Raw genomic sequence first — 15397 nt, 5'->3', positions numbered from 1 at the left:
TATTATGGGAGTGACTTCGGACTTCAAGCCAGATTCTGAGACTCCTTTGAGCCTCCCTGTTATGTCATCATTTGAGAGCACACATTGAATTGAGTGAACTGTGTTTTTGATTTAATAATTCATGGTGGGTTCCTTTAAAATACAACATGAGCATGATATATCAAACTAAGAGAAGATACACATATATATTTGGTCAACATATTGCCAAACATTCAGGTACTGGAAATGTTATATAATCGACTAAACACTAGTTATGTTGACATAATCTCTGTACACTGTGGGTGTCATTACTTGGTCACATAGCTTATCATAAAAACGACTTGCATCATAAAAATCACTCATAAGATATATCCCCAAAACAGGTTTTATAATGTGAACTGTCACATATGCATAAAATGCTGGTTTTATAAAACATTTTATTAAACATTGGAAAGAATGCTTATTATTTGAAGAGAAATGAGTTCAAAGGACTTGTCAACCAAAACAGTGGGTGTGTGGTTGCAAAAATGACATACAGAACTATCTGAGAGAAAGAGAGAGGGAAGTTGGCAAATGTCTGACAAACCCTTCAAGCTCTTACTCCGGAGTATTTTTGTTTAAACCAAGACATGTTAAGTTCAATTTATTTTACTAAATAAATTGTATCTTGAGGCTAAATTCTTTCTGAAACATCTACATAGACTTTGGGACCCATCATATGGTGTTCACTGTAAAATTGAAGAGTAACTACTTCTACACATCTGAGTGGGAGATGGGAAAAAATATGAAGTCTCCTCAGCCCAGAAGCCTGGGAGTACCAGGGTATAACATTGGGGGTAAATGGAATGAAGCCTTGGCTCGTGATTATCTATTATTATTATTATCTATTATTATTATTATTAATAATAATTAATAATTATCTATTATCTACAGTAGAGACATACAAATTGATGCTCTTCTACTAAATAGTTGGGAGAAAAATACTAAGGGTAGGATGTGTAAGGATATTTAACTTTTTCACTCTTTTATTAGTACTGTTATTCAAAACACCAAAAAAAATTGAGTGAGCTATTTCTCTGAGTTAATTCATTGTAGAGATACTTCTATCTTCTAAGCACTATGATGATCACAATTGCCTTTCAGAAATATTTTGATAAGTAAACTTATTTTTTTTTTCATCTAATGGAAATATTAACTAGAAATCTGTTCATGCAAGTGGGAGTTATATCCCATGTGTTATATTGCTAGGGGTGCTGTAACAAGGTACTACCAACTGGGTGGTTTGAATTATAAAATTTATTATCTCACAGCTCCGGAAGCTAAATCAAGGTGTCAGCATGTTGGCTCCTTCTGAGGCTGTGAAGGAGAATCTGTTCCATCCTCTTTCTGATTTTGTTGGTTTGCTGGCAATCCTTAGCATCTCCTTGGTTTATAGAGTCATCCCAATTTCTGCCTTCATCTCCATATGTGTACATATGTACAAATTTTTCCTTTTTATAAGGACACTGGTTATATTAGATTAAGGGTCCACCCTACTCCAGTATGATCTCAGCTTAACTAATTACATCTGCAGCAATCCTACTTCCAAATAAGATTCCAATCTGAAGTACTGGGGTCAGGAAATCCACATATGAATTTTGTGAGGATACAATTCATCCTCTAATACTGTCCAACCAATTATCCCAGAGAAAGGAGAAGATGGGGGGGGGGCACATCCAGTGAAATTTATATTCCTTATGGTGTATATCCAAACCCAGTTTGGTTTTCCTAGGTGATCCATTTTTACCTAAGAAGATGGAAGAAGAGAATTCAAGTTTCCCTCCTTTTATTTGTTTCTCTTGTATCAAAGGAGGATAAAAATATCTGCTCCCACATCCCGCCCAGTAGACTTATGCAGATAAGATGAAACAAAGGATGTTGTAATATTTTGGAAAGCATAATGCATTGTGTCTCCAAGTGGTAGTGTTGCTTTTTATCTCTACTGCTGTAAGAGTCAATGGCTCCCTAATTGGCTGATTATGAAAATTGTCTTGAGAGCATTCTACTTAGGGGGATTCCTGGGTCCATCTTCAGAGATTCTAACTCAGTAGTTCTGCAGTAACTAGGGCCTAGGAAATGTTTTAAGTGCTCTCCAGGTAATTTTGGTGATTAGCCAGGTGTGGAACTACTGGTTTTGGAAAATTTCTCCTTTAAGAATGAGCATTGTCAATAATGTATATTTAACTTTATTATTCATGTAAAAGGGAAAATATTGATTGATGATTCTAAAAATAGCCACTATCAATTGATTTTAGGAAAACAATATGTGTTTAGTGGAAAAGTTCTGGGTTGGGCATTCCTGGATTTGAATCTTGATTCTATATATAGTTTTTAGTGCTTGCTTATATATCTATTTTAGTACTTATACATCCATTGTATACGAAAGTTGGGGTAATTTCTCTGAGCTTTAATTTCATTGCCTATAAAGTAAGGATAGTAATGCATACCTTGGAGGGTCTTTGGGAGAATTAAATTGGATAGCTTATGTGAAAGGCTGCTGGAATAAACAAGTGTTTATTAAAAGGTCATTTTTTTCTTACTCTTCTAATAATTGATTTATTTTGAGTCACTATCTCTAAGTTTTTGAAAATGAGAAAGAGTTAAGATAGATTAATTAGAACTATACACAGTGATCCCTTTTGCTCTACCTTTTATCTTTTTAATTAATATTTCTTGGATTCAAAGTTTTAAATGTGTAATTATGATTGCTGGATGTTTTCAGAGTACACCAGGTCCTAATAGTGCTATACTAATTTTGTGGAAGAGTGAGAATGTTGGCAGTAAATCCTGAATTCTAGGGAAGTGGGTGAGCTCTAGTGTGATGAATGACCCATTAATTTATGAGAAACTTGGGTACATGCTGTAGGGCAGGACAGAGCTGAAGGCACTGGACCATAATGTGGTTTAAGTATTAAACTTTGAGTAGCATGTAGAAGAGGTCTCCATAGCATTTTTGTGGAATGTTTTAAGTAAGCATCTGGCTTTTAATGAGTCATCATTATTAATGAATGGCCGGTCTTTCCTCAAGGATCTTCATGTCGGTCTTCCAACGATGCCACTTGTGTACTAAGAGTTCCCAAAGTTGGAAAGAAAATAGTAAGAAACAGGAGGAAAGTACACAGTTTATTTGCAATTGTGTCTTAGGGATAGGGAATCAATCTAATTGTTGGATCTAGTATCTTTCCAAATTGGTTCAGGCATACCTTGAGGTAGCCAATGGGAACTTTCAAGAAATTCTATTTAATTTCATTTTCCTTCTATGCACATTAATGGCAGATGTTAGCACCTGTTTCTGTTCAAAAGCCTCCCTTAGGAGATTTCTCTGCCTCTTATGGTATTTGCATTCTTGTATAAGACCACACAAAACAAGCAGGAAGCCTACCCAGAATATGGACTAGCATACTATTTCATTATTGATCAAGAAATAATTATAATTTGGCTGGAAAAACTCAAATAATGTAGACCTTTCCATATTTATTGGGTGGTTCTAGTATGCCTTTCAGAAGTTATTTCTCCATCTTCCTATGTGTGATCCATAATAATGGATGCAGCAGGACAACGTTGATAGATGTTAAAAAATGTCATCAGGTTCTTCTCCAGTTCTAGACAGCCTATGATGACCTTTCATTCTTGCTGGCATACAAGAGTAAAGGGAAAATTTTTGTAAAAGAAATGAGGGAAAATCACACTCAGAGAAAGGAGCAGATCTTTGTATGAAGACTCTGAACTAAGCATTTTTTCCTCTCTAAATCTATAGGGGCGAGATAAGTTGCTAGCACCTCTAGATGTACTGAGAAGGGTCAAGCAGGTTATGGGGACCCAGAATCTAGAGAGGAATCATCTAAGTTACTGATGATGCCAGAGATTGGAATTTTCAGATCAGAGGAAGGTAACAATGTGAGACAAGATTTGAGATGACATGGATCTATGTATGTTATGTGTGCAATTTCAGGCAGAATGTTTGGGATGTCACCAACAAGACAGAGAAGCTTGATTACTGAAGATTTTGGAACTGTGGAGTCAAGGGTGGGGCTCTTTGGTTGACCAGGAGGCCTGGCATTTTTGTTTAGGTGGGAAGGGGCCAAAGTCAAAGCTTCTCAGTGGGTCTAAAGAAAAGCACATGAGGGACCCTGAGCCCATCACAGAATAATAAAATCTTTCTTGAGCTGAACTGTTGACCTGGCCAGTAGCCAGAATAGCAGTAGCAGAGAGCCTCTCAAGGTCAGACACATGAAATGGAGAAGCTAGGAGGACCTTTACAGCTTATCCACATTCCAAAGGTTGACAGCATAGGTGGGAGAAAGAAAGAAATCCCATTTAAGAACAGATCCTAGGGGGATCCCTGGGTGGCTCAGCGGTTTGGCGCCTGCCTTTGGCCCAGGATGCGATTCTGGAGTCCAGGGATGGAGTCCCATGTCGGGCTCCCAGCATGGAGCCTGCTTCTCCCTCCTCCTGTGCTCTGCCTCTCTCTCTCTCTCTCTCTCTCTCTCTCTGTCTATCATGAATAAATAAATAAATAAATAAATAAATAAATCTTTTTTAAAAGAGAGCAGATCCTAGAGTTTTGCTTTTAGATACTGGCTTAGAAAACTCAGGGCTTAATTTTCTTAATTTCATAAAAATGTAATTACTGGTTAAACAACATGTTGTCCTACCATTTGAAGTGAGCAGATACTGGGAATGCTGCAAATGCAACTCTTTGCAAGGCAGATTGATGCCATGGGTGCCTTTTGCTCAGATGTCTGCTATCAAATGCTTGTGAATGTCTGTGAAATTGTACTGTGGTTGTGGAAGGGAGAAGTTTCCATAACCTCCTGGTTTTATATGTGGGAATAATAACTCTTAGGTTAAATGTTATCTGGAAAGCCATCTCTTATTATTCCCAAGTGAAATATACTTTCTGCTAAAACAACTCATTGCTTCACTGTTGAACTGTTTCATTCATTCATTCATTCATTCAGCAATTTGTTCAACATTTATTTATTTATTATTTTTTATTTTTTTATTATTTTTTGTTCAACATTTAATCTGGGCACTCACTGTCAAACAGGCATAGTACTTTCTCGTACTTGCAGATTGCACTTGCATTGATCCTTACCCTGCGACTTGACATTTAATATATTTAAACAGGGACAGGATATAAATATGGGGACAAGTTATAGATGAAGCCTTTCCTTCTTAGAATGACAGATTCTAGAGATGCAACAACATCAGTTAATTTTTATGAAAAGCCACAAACGTAAATGGCTATCTTCTAACAATGTAATTTGAAGAAAGAGATTTATTTATAGATCACCAGGACTCATGATCTGGCTGGATAATTCATCTTTCATAAGGAAATCTCTGGAGAATGCCTAAACCAGGTCTTTTCACATCCACAGTTGGAGGCTATATCCAACTTTATATTTATTTTGTAAAAGTCTCTCAACCATGCATAGCTTTTCTAGAGTACAAACCTCAAAATGCTTTCTATGCCTCCAATACAATATTAAGAGAAAACATGAAAAAAAAAAAAAGATGAACTGTTTAAATTCTACTTTTCTTTTTTCCTTTTTTTAAATTTGGAGAACAGCAACCTTTACTGGCTGAGGTCAGCCCTTGTCTCCCCTTGTGTAACCAGTCAGTATTTACTGCGGATTACCATGTGTTAAGTGCTTGACACATACTAAATCATATGATCCTCCTGGCAGCCCTAAGAGTTTGGCACTCTTTCCCTATCTTACAGATGAGGACCAAGAGGGGCAGAGGCCAGGTAAAGTGGTCGAGTTCCTATTGCTATAAAGTACTGTTTTGGGGTGTGAACATGGGCAACTTGGCTCCAGAATCCATGCTTTTTGACCACTGCCCTAGGCTGGGAGAGGCAACAGGGGCAAAATGGGTGCTAGTTCCTTCCTACGCTCACATCTGCATTTATCTCCAGAGGCTATCTTTGTCTAGTTCAAAATGAAAAGCAAGTTAAAGTTAAACTGTAAGAGCTAAAGTGACACCGAGTATTCTTTTTTTCTTTTTTAAGGATTTTATTTATTTATTCATGAGAGACACAGATTGTGAGGCAGAAACACAGGCAGAGGGAGAAGCAGACTCTCTGTGGGCAGCCTGATGCAGGACTCGATCCCAGGACCCTGGGATCATGACCTGAGCCAAAGGCAGACACTCAACTACTGAGCCACCCAGGTGCCCGACACCAGGCATTCTTATTATTCTTTGGTCAAAGTTCCAACGTGTGTTGAGCCTGGAGTGGAAGCCAGCTTTGGAACAAAGCCCTTTAGGCCAGATATCAGCCCCAGGATATGATAATATATGTGTGAGCCCTCCAAACTTACTCACTTACTTACTTAATTAATTTATTTTCTGTCTATTTTCTCTTCTTTTATTAATTAATTTTTAAAATTTACATTCAGATTGAATAAAGAGCAGGCATGGTCTTAGCTCATTGGTTTATTTCTGACCTACCTCAATGTTCACCCTGGTGGTGGTAGGGGTGATGGTGGGGGGTGGGGTGGAGGGAGAAAAGAAGAGAGAGGACTAATGGAAGACTAATTCAGATCGGATTTCAACAGAGACATATGGGAAATCCAGCATGCAGTGTAATGGCAGAACTAAACAATGTCTTTATTCCAATGACACTGAGAGAGACATGTCTAAACACCTTTTTTTTTCTTTCTTTTTTTCCTACTTAAGGGAGTTGAAACTCATTGGAGAGGCTGGGGATAATCCTCATTTCTGTAGGACTAGAAATGTGTGTGAGGAGCATTAGGTTAAGGCGAATGCCTTTCATGCTTTCTGGAGAGGAGAGTGAGCAGGCAACTGGGCTGTCTGCAGCCAGGCTCACATCAGCAGCCTGCTAATGGCCCTCAGGGCCATAGCCAGAAGGGATTCCTTCAATAGAGGGCTTATTGAACTTGGTGATGCAAAGAAGGGAAGAGACCTGAGGGAGGAAAGTAGCCTCACCGAAATGAAGCTTTTTGGTGGCTTTGGAAATAGCCATGCCAGTCAGCAGGTGTGTGAGTCTTGCACCCATGACACATATTACCTAAATCCCCTTGAGAGCACCGCTGGACCCTTCTGAAGGCTGAATCGCCTTGCCTGCCTTGCCACTGAGTGAAAAGTAAAGCACTATATGTGTTATTTTTTGTTACCTGCACAGCCAATAGGCTTCCTGTAGAGAGGTCTCCTCCACATCTGTGCGTCTTGAACGTATTATCTGCATCGTCTTTACGTAAAAAGGAAATTTTCATCTCCTGGAAAGCCATTGTGTGATCTGTGAGAAGTTGGCCTCAAATCTGGCAAGCGGGCTTTCAAACAAGGTGATTATCATTGAGTAAAGAAAAAAAAAGTCAAATGTTTGTTTTATTTCTTCATTAATATCTACAATGTTTGCCTTTTGCCATTCAGGATTTAAGTAAATATACTTAGGGATGGCCATTTACGTCAGTCACTTAATTTTCTTCTCGGAGTCATTCCAGCCTATGAATGGGGCTAGAATGAAAGTCAACTGTTTTATCAAGGTCATTTCTTCCCTGACTGCCTCTGATCGTCTCTTATCTCCTGAGATTCGCTATGATAGGAAAAGCCACTTCCCAGTATTCCAGGTGTACCTCATTTTAAGAGTAAGGAGATGTTACAGTGTTCACAAGAATCTGCTTTAAAGGTACTTGTGACAGGTCTGTTCTATATAAAGCTTCTCTTTTGCTTTTAAAAATCTTTTGCAGGCACTTTTTCAGGAATAAGTTGATGTACTATGTGTAGCTTGGGCATGAGAACTTGTCCTTGGAGAGGAACTCTGAGGTGATCTGAAGGACACACAACCCTGTTGTGGCCTTACTGCTCTGTGATAAAATCCTCACAGGTCAGCATTGTCTGGCCCTCATTTCTTCTTTCTTTCTTTCTTTCTTTCTTTCTTTCTTTCTTTCTTTCTTTCTTTCTTTCTTTCTTTCTTCTTTCTTTTCTTCTTTCTTTTTTCTTTTCTTTCTTTCTTTCTTTCTTTCTTTCTTTCTTTCTTTCTTTCTCTTTCTTTCTTTCTTTCTTTCTTTCTTTCTTTCTTTCTCTCTCTCTCTCTCTCTCTTTCTTTCTTTCTTTCTTTTTTTTTAAGACTTTATTTATTCATGAGAGAAAGAGAGAAAGAAAAAGAGAGAGAGAGAGAGGCAGAGACACAGGCAGAGGGAGAAGCAGGCTCCATGCAGGGAGCCTGACGTGGGACTCCAGGACCATGCCCTGGGCCAAAGGCAGGCGCTAAACCTCTGAGCCACCCAGGGATCCCCCCGGCCCTCATTTCTGACCAGACATTTCCATCCTGTCAGGTGTTTCTCTGAGGACTGGGAACAGGTAGAGAGGGGAGGTGCAGCTAGAGGCCTGGCATGGCGCAAGGAACCAGCCCAGCGTTGGGCTTCAATTGCCCTGAGGACCAAGACCATACCCACCGCTGACTGGATTTGATACCAGGAGTCTTTAGCTTCTAAGAGGCTTGATTATCTTCCTAGGAAGGTAGAGCCAGTCATACATCCTTCACGGGGTTCTGGTCAAGATTAAACTCTTCCCTCCGAATCCTCAGTTTTGTTTGAATAATTCCTGCCCAGCCTTCAGTCCCCAACTGAGATGTCACCACTTCCAGAATCTTCCTGTGTCTGGGTAGGAATCCTCCTGTAGAACCCCAATACCACTGTTTTCTCTGCCATATCACATTGCATCTTTTACCCATTAAACAGCAAGCTCTATGAGGACAGAAAACAGATCTATCTTGCTTATATGGCGCACATCATAGTGCCAAGCATGTGGTCAGCTCTTGATATTTGTGGAATGACATAGAATTAATACCCGTAAAACACCTAGTGCACATGTGGCTATGGTGGCGACCCTCTGCCTATCCTTGCTCCTTCTGGAGCACAGCCCAACTATAGGTGGAGGATTCATACTCCAGTGGCCATTTGCTCACAGGGATGGATTTCTCTTCTGCCCACACTGATGCCTAAAGCTAGAACTTTTTGATTTCTCTGTTTCCATAGGCCATTTATGCATAAAACTGCTTCCTGTTTGCATCAGACAGTCTTGTTTTGGAGACTCCCTGAAGCTTTATTAAAAACTGATCCTCTTAGGAATGAGTGGTTAGGGGGTGAGACCCCGGATCGGTGGTGGTTAGGTGGCACTATGCCACATAAGTGAGTCTCAGTGGTGGGGAGAAGAGGAAATGGAGGTGGGGGGCACCAGAGGGAGAGGCTGGGTTAGATTTTGGGGACCTGGGGAGAATACTGAACCAGAGACAGGGGAAGAGGTCAGACACAAGGACATCTGACCCAGCATATGTGTTTGGCAAACTAAAATACATAGAAAATAAGGTGATATGTGATAGTTCATCACTGATATGTTCCTCTGTATAAAAAGGCCAAAGAAGAGGAAGAGTAACATAGAGGTGTTGTGGCAAAGATGGAATAAGACCAAATGAGGCCTGTCTTGGAATAACCATGGTGCTGGTTTTGCTCCATATTGCTTGGCCTATAACTAGCTAGCTGTGATCTCAGCTGGGCCTGCCCATTCCTGTCACCTGCCTCCCACTGCTGACTTAAGGGAAAGGTTTTTGGATGGCTGCAAAACTTGGCCGGGTTTTGAAGGCTTTAGGTTCTTTTGAGAAAAAGTTCAGTTCTATTGCCAATTCTAAGTTATAGTGACCTCCTTTAAGAGTAATGATTAACTTCATGGCTAAAGATTACTGAGAGAAGAAAATTCAAGTAATTCTCAGGCTATTAAAGTAATCCCTGCCTTGCCCCAAGGATTACTGGGAAAATTCACTGAGGAAGGGAAAAAGGGAAAAGGAAAATTAGTCAGTATGCCCTTAGAGGATGGAAAATTAAGGAGTTTCTCTGTAGCTTAAGTTAATAAACAGAGTTCAAACCACCTGCATTAAGATCCAGGTCTTAAGAAAAAGCATATGTGGAGGAGGAATTTGAGTGACCAGGATTTCTCTCAAGGGAGCTGTGGTTGACAGGTTGAGTAGTGAGCTCTCTGCTGTTGGAGTATGAACAAAGGTGTATTCAGGCGGGGGCGACTGCACCTTTTCAACCCTTGACATAAAGTGTAGGGAACACTACCAGCCCAAACAGCTCTCATTTGCTTGCTTTGGTCATATTTACCAAATGCTTATTTCTATTTGTGTGTATGTGTTTGTTCCACCAATGTCATCTGTACTACCAACCAGACTGATCTTCTTCTGGGTGTATTTGTGTGTTCCAAGGATCATGGCCATCCCCACCCCCACCGCTCAACCCTATAGTCACCATCGTTAGTTAGCCCTTAATATCCTCTCACCTTCTCTGACTCAGGACACCTTCCTACCCGATACCCTTGAAATTGTCACCTTTAGAGGGTGGTTTCTCTGGGCTAAAGGCATTGAATCTGGTTTCCAATATCAACTCCCAGTGACGGCTCCTTTGTCTCTTCCCAGCTTGTCACATCTGTAAATCAGCTCACTGGGTATCTCAGATCTGGGGACAGAGGGAGTGGGTGGGGGAGAACGGGGAATCTGGAATTGTTGCTATGAAAAGTGCAGGGCTCAGGAGGCAGGATGTGCTGTGTGGTGGGCACAGGAGCCCCTGCCCAGGCGCCCCGAGGCTTCATTTAAGACGGGGAATAGAGTGTTCAAACCCATCGGAGAAATGGACAGTTTGAATCAGCAACAAAGCGTTGGGTTTTGAAGCGTGGGTCAGCAGCTGTAAACGAGTGTGCCCCACACCCTCGCACGCAAGCGCGGCGATGAGAGCACAGCTTCACGCTGAAAACACAATAAGCTTCCCTGTAAAAGCAGCACCTTTGGGAGTTTCACGTGAGTATTCTCTCCTTCTTCCTCACCCTCCCTTTCATCAGAATCCACAGCAGCCTCCCCCTAATCCTCCTCGGGGCCCCCACGTTTGACCTGCTATGTGCCAAGTGCGCCTTGGCTCATGGGTGTGTGGGTGAGGACGCGGGGACCCAGGGTGTTCAGAGGCCCCTGAGGACTTGGCTGCCCTTCAGAAAGGAGTGATCTTATTCTGCAGTTCCTCCTGCAAACTGCCTTTTTCCTTTAGGAAAGCTTAAATGAAATTTACTGGCTGACTCCCTGGCTGGAAGTTTTGTTCTTCTGCATGGAGTAAGATATTCTAAAGCTTTGAAACCTAATCATTAAAAAACAAAAACAAAACACATATCACTTAAATGACTGAAGACTGAGGGTGGATTCTCCTTTATGTATACTGGAAAAAAAAAATCCTAACAGGGAAAATGTCAGGGTCCTCTGTCAAGAAATTAAGAAAGGAAACAGGAAAATACAATCTCTTCATTAAAGGGGTCTCCCCTGTTGTTCCTTAGCTCCCCCTCTACCCCCCCAGTTTTGGGTATGAGGAGGTAGAAAATGAGAGTCAAGATTAAGGAGGTGAAGGAAAGATCAGAGAGTCTACGCCTCTGGCATTCTCCAGGATGGACACAATCCCAGAGTGAAAAAGCAATTCTCCCAATATAGGATAGAATTTGGTTGTGAGGCCTCTTGCCCTGGAAAGTCCCTGGGCAATTCTGGGTCAAACCTCTATGTTCTACTTCTTTGTTTTTATTCCTTAGCTAATGCACTTCCTAGCATTATGCAGTGGCTTGCTCCTGTTCACTGTTTACCACATAGAGCTTACTAAATCAGAGCATCCTTTTCTAACTAAATGCTTTTACCTAAACTGTTATCTAGGACATATTTTTAAAAATTTAAGCAACCTGTAAGTGAGAATCAGGATCAACTCCTCTTAGTTTTCACCATTTGGATTGGGGGTGAGATAGACATCATGATGCTTTCTGTAATGTTCCCAGTTTAAATTTTCGTTTTTCAGTCAACAAACATTCATTGTGTGCTTGGTAAGTGCGTGACCAGCACAGGGCACAACAGTGTGCAAATGAAACACTCTGCTCCCCCTTTGGGCACATAGGTCAGGTTGGAAGAAACAGATATTGTTAAATAATCACACCAGTGTATGATTACAAACTGTAATAGGTACAATAGAGGGAGAGTGTCATGTACTCACATATTTCCCTGGAGAGCAGAGAAACAGAGCTGACTTCATAGCAATGCCAGGCCCTGGATGGAACAGGCTGGGCTCTGTGGAAACCTACATCTGAAGGTTATTCTTTCTGCTATGAAGTTGGAAAGAGGAGAGTGAGGGTGAACTCCTCTAAACTACTGAAGATTTGGGTGGACAGTAAGAATTTATTAGACTCAGGCAATATTGCTTTGCCCCATAAAGCTGGTGGTAATCCTCTTTGTGGGTCACTGAGCATCCAAGTGAAACTGACCTAACTTTGGATCCAAGTCTATGAGGTCGAGGCATTTTTAAGATCCATCCTTGGAGAAGAATTAGCTTTACAAAGGCTCCACCGAGTTTCAGATGATATTAAACTGCCTTCCTTTCATTAGGAATTACATTCAGTGCATTAAAATGAGTACTAGCAGTAAAAAATTTAATTAAAATAATAACTACTGGAATAGCCCAAATAAAAAATGATTTAAAAAATCTAATTAAAAGAAGAGTGGCTATAAACACATGTTTTAACCTTTCTGTGGGATTTAAAAATGTCTTCCATAAGTTCTCAGGAAATTAGAGTTCCAATTTTATGGCAAAATGATAAACTCTTAGTACATGAAAGTGATGGTATTTTGTTTAAATTCCAGAGTTTATACATAAACTTTACAAACTGAAGTGGTCATGCAGAATTTTTCATACCTAAAACAGACATGAGAAAGTTGATTTGAAGACTAAAATCTATTACTTCCTTTATGATCATATTCTCATAGGATTTTAGAACTTTAAGTTCATTGCGTTTATATTTCCAGTGTCAGTTTTTCTCTTCAGGCTGCAAAAACTTCACTTTCCCTTTCTCCTGGTATCTGAGCCCACCCCCGCCATCTTTTTACTGTTCACTACTCCTGTGTTATTTCACACACTCATCGATATAACTTGATTTTAAGGTCTACAAACTAACAATGCAATAAAGGACTTTGTAATTCATTTTAGTGGTAGATATTTACTGATATTTCTCTACAGTTCTTAATGACACTATGTCTGTAAGAGGCATTGATTTAGTGCTGAAATAAGAGCTTAAGTTATAGCTACATTTGTTAAAATGAGCTCTTTGGTCATGTCTTGGGTTCTGCTTAATAATTTCTTTAGCATCAGCATCTTCATGCTGGCCAGGCTGACATTTTATTTATAGGCTGAATCATTTACATGAATCCAGAGGGTCTATACCTGGTTCCAGGAGACCACCAGTCCAACTGTAGTCACTGGTGCAGGTTTGGCAATGTCTAGCATCCTTTGCATTACCCAACTTCTACTCTATGTATAAAAAAAGGAATATTTTCTTTCCAAAAGATGGAAGGTGAAGATGGTTGCCAATCTCATGAGGAGCAATAACATGTGTTAAGGATTTGATCTTCCTATGGGATCCTGTTCCCTTAATTATGGGCCATGTCTATTTATTCTGTTTTTGTTGCAGCTTGACATAGTGTCAGATAACCAATCAACAGTAGACCTTGTCTCCTCAAAGAGATTGTACAGGGATCCCTGGGTGGCCCAGTGGTTTAGCTCCACCTTCGGCCGAGGGCCTGATCCTGAAGACCTGGGATTGAGTCCCACATTGGGCTTCCTGCAGGGAGCCTGCTTCTCCCTCTGCCTGGGTCTCTGCCTCTCTCTCTGTGTGTCTTTCATGAATAAATGAACAAAATCTTTTAAAAAAGAGAGAGAGAGAGATTGTACGATGCTTACTAGCACGACCCACACAATCTGGTGTCTGTGTCTGCCTGTTCACTGTCCCTACCGATTATCAAGCCCTGTTGTGGGAAAACACATACTATATACTGTAGTTCTATATAGCAATCACCAAATAGGGAATGGAATCAGAGATGTGAATTGGCAGAGAATATAGATGTATTATTTCTGTTTTATATTTTCAGTTGTCCTTTTGCCTTTTACTGAAAGAAGCCATGAGGAGCAGCCAAAGCAGATTGTCTTGGCATCTTCCACCAAACCTGACTAATATTAGGGAGGATATTGTCTGTCATAATTCCTCACATCCAGGTGAGTAATTTCCTTTAGACTTAAGTACTGAATATGTTTTGCTCTTTCTAGGAAACTGGTATTTTTCTCCTCATGGAGAAAACATGTACATGAAAACATGTACATGACAATATTTCCATTTTTACTTTGAGGGCAAAAAGCTCAGAAACACTTCAGAACCAATTATTGTTACTCTGTTGGACCTTTTGGCTTATGAATTTGAGTCCTGTTTTTTCCCTCTGATTCTAACAATATAATACAATGTATACCTTTCTTGGTGTTTAATTTTATTCTTATTTGGCATATATTACTTTTAGGTCATCTCAGAAGCTTTGTGATTTAAAGAAGATTGTCAACCAGTTAATAAAAAAAGCTAGACTAAATAAATAAATAAATAAATAAATAAATAAATAAATAAATAAAGCTAGAACAGTAGTTTCTGATCATTCCCACAGGTCATTTTCCTATACCATTTCTGACATACGGTCAGGTCCTCTGTGTTTTTGGATCATCATGTCAGGAGAAGGAGGTGAGGAAGAAAAAGTCAGAGTTCCCTGTTGTGATTCTCTTGACAACTCCCACTATTTAAGAGAGCAGCTCATTTGTCTCTGAGCCAAACTGCCAGGGTTCTCACAGTCCTGCCTTCTTCTCTTGGAAATAAAGGGACTGAGGTTTGAAAGAGGCAATTTATCTCTTTTATGGAAGCAGAAAAAAAAAATCCTACTCTTGTGGTATAAAATGTTGGAAACTTTAGGATTATCTTGTTTTCCTATTTCTATAGTCAACCTAACTCAAAACCTGTATTTTGTCTGAAGGGAAGATCAGAGTTATTTTCATAGTTTCACACCTTCTGTAAATAGAGTTCCAGGTTTTCAAACAAAAAGAACAACAGCAATAATGAGAAGTGTACTGGATGAAGTGGCACATTTGCTCATGACAGATTTGAGAGCAGCATCACCTACTCTCCTGTGGGGGTCTGCACTCAATCCCTGAGTGTCTCTCCTGCCACCTCATCCCATCTATGACCCAGGGAATGGGACTTAAATAGCAAATAAAAAATACTATGGCAGGTTTAAGGGGGACCACAGAAGAAAGGAGAAAATTCTACATATTAGTATTCTCTAAGGCATTTTTTTTTTGCTTTTTAAACAAGAAGACCTGCATTTTCTTTTTTCCTTTTTTTTTACGTTGAAGAGTAATTGACATACAATATTGTATTAGTTTCAAGTGTACAAGTGATTTGATATTTATATATAATGAAATGGTCATCACGATAAGTCTAGTTACCATCAGTCAACATACAAAGTTATTATACTATTATT

The 15397-nt window shown here is 39.9% G+C and overlaps 1 long non-coding RNA gene across 3 annotated transcripts in view; it reads left to right on the top strand.

Moving 5' to 3' along the window:
* LOC144311424 (uncharacterized) overlaps nucleotides 1–15397 on the top strand; it is a 50439-nt gene that overhangs the window by 16866 nt on the left and 18176 nt on the right. For 2 of the 3 annotated variants that reach the window (XR_013376991.1, XR_013377002.1), the window contains exons 1-2: nucleotides 9785–10831; nucleotides 13973–14096. This is a non-coding gene — a long non-coding RNA (uncharacterized LOC144311424). Of the gene's footprint in view, nucleotides 1–9784; nucleotides 10832–13972; nucleotides 14097–15397 lie in introns of those variants that run through there. The other variant, XR_013377009.1, reaches the window with a different exon arrangement.

The sequence above is a fragment of the Canis aureus genome, chromosome 1 (assembly GCF_053574225.1).
Source record: "Canis aureus isolate CA01 chromosome 1, VMU_Caureus_v.1.0, whole genome shotgun sequence".
NCBI lineage: Eukaryota > Metazoa > Chordata > Mammalia > Carnivora > Canidae > Canis > Canis aureus.
The sequence above is the reverse complement of the archived record's forward strand: the minus strand, read 5'-3'. Positions and strand labels throughout refer to the sequence as shown.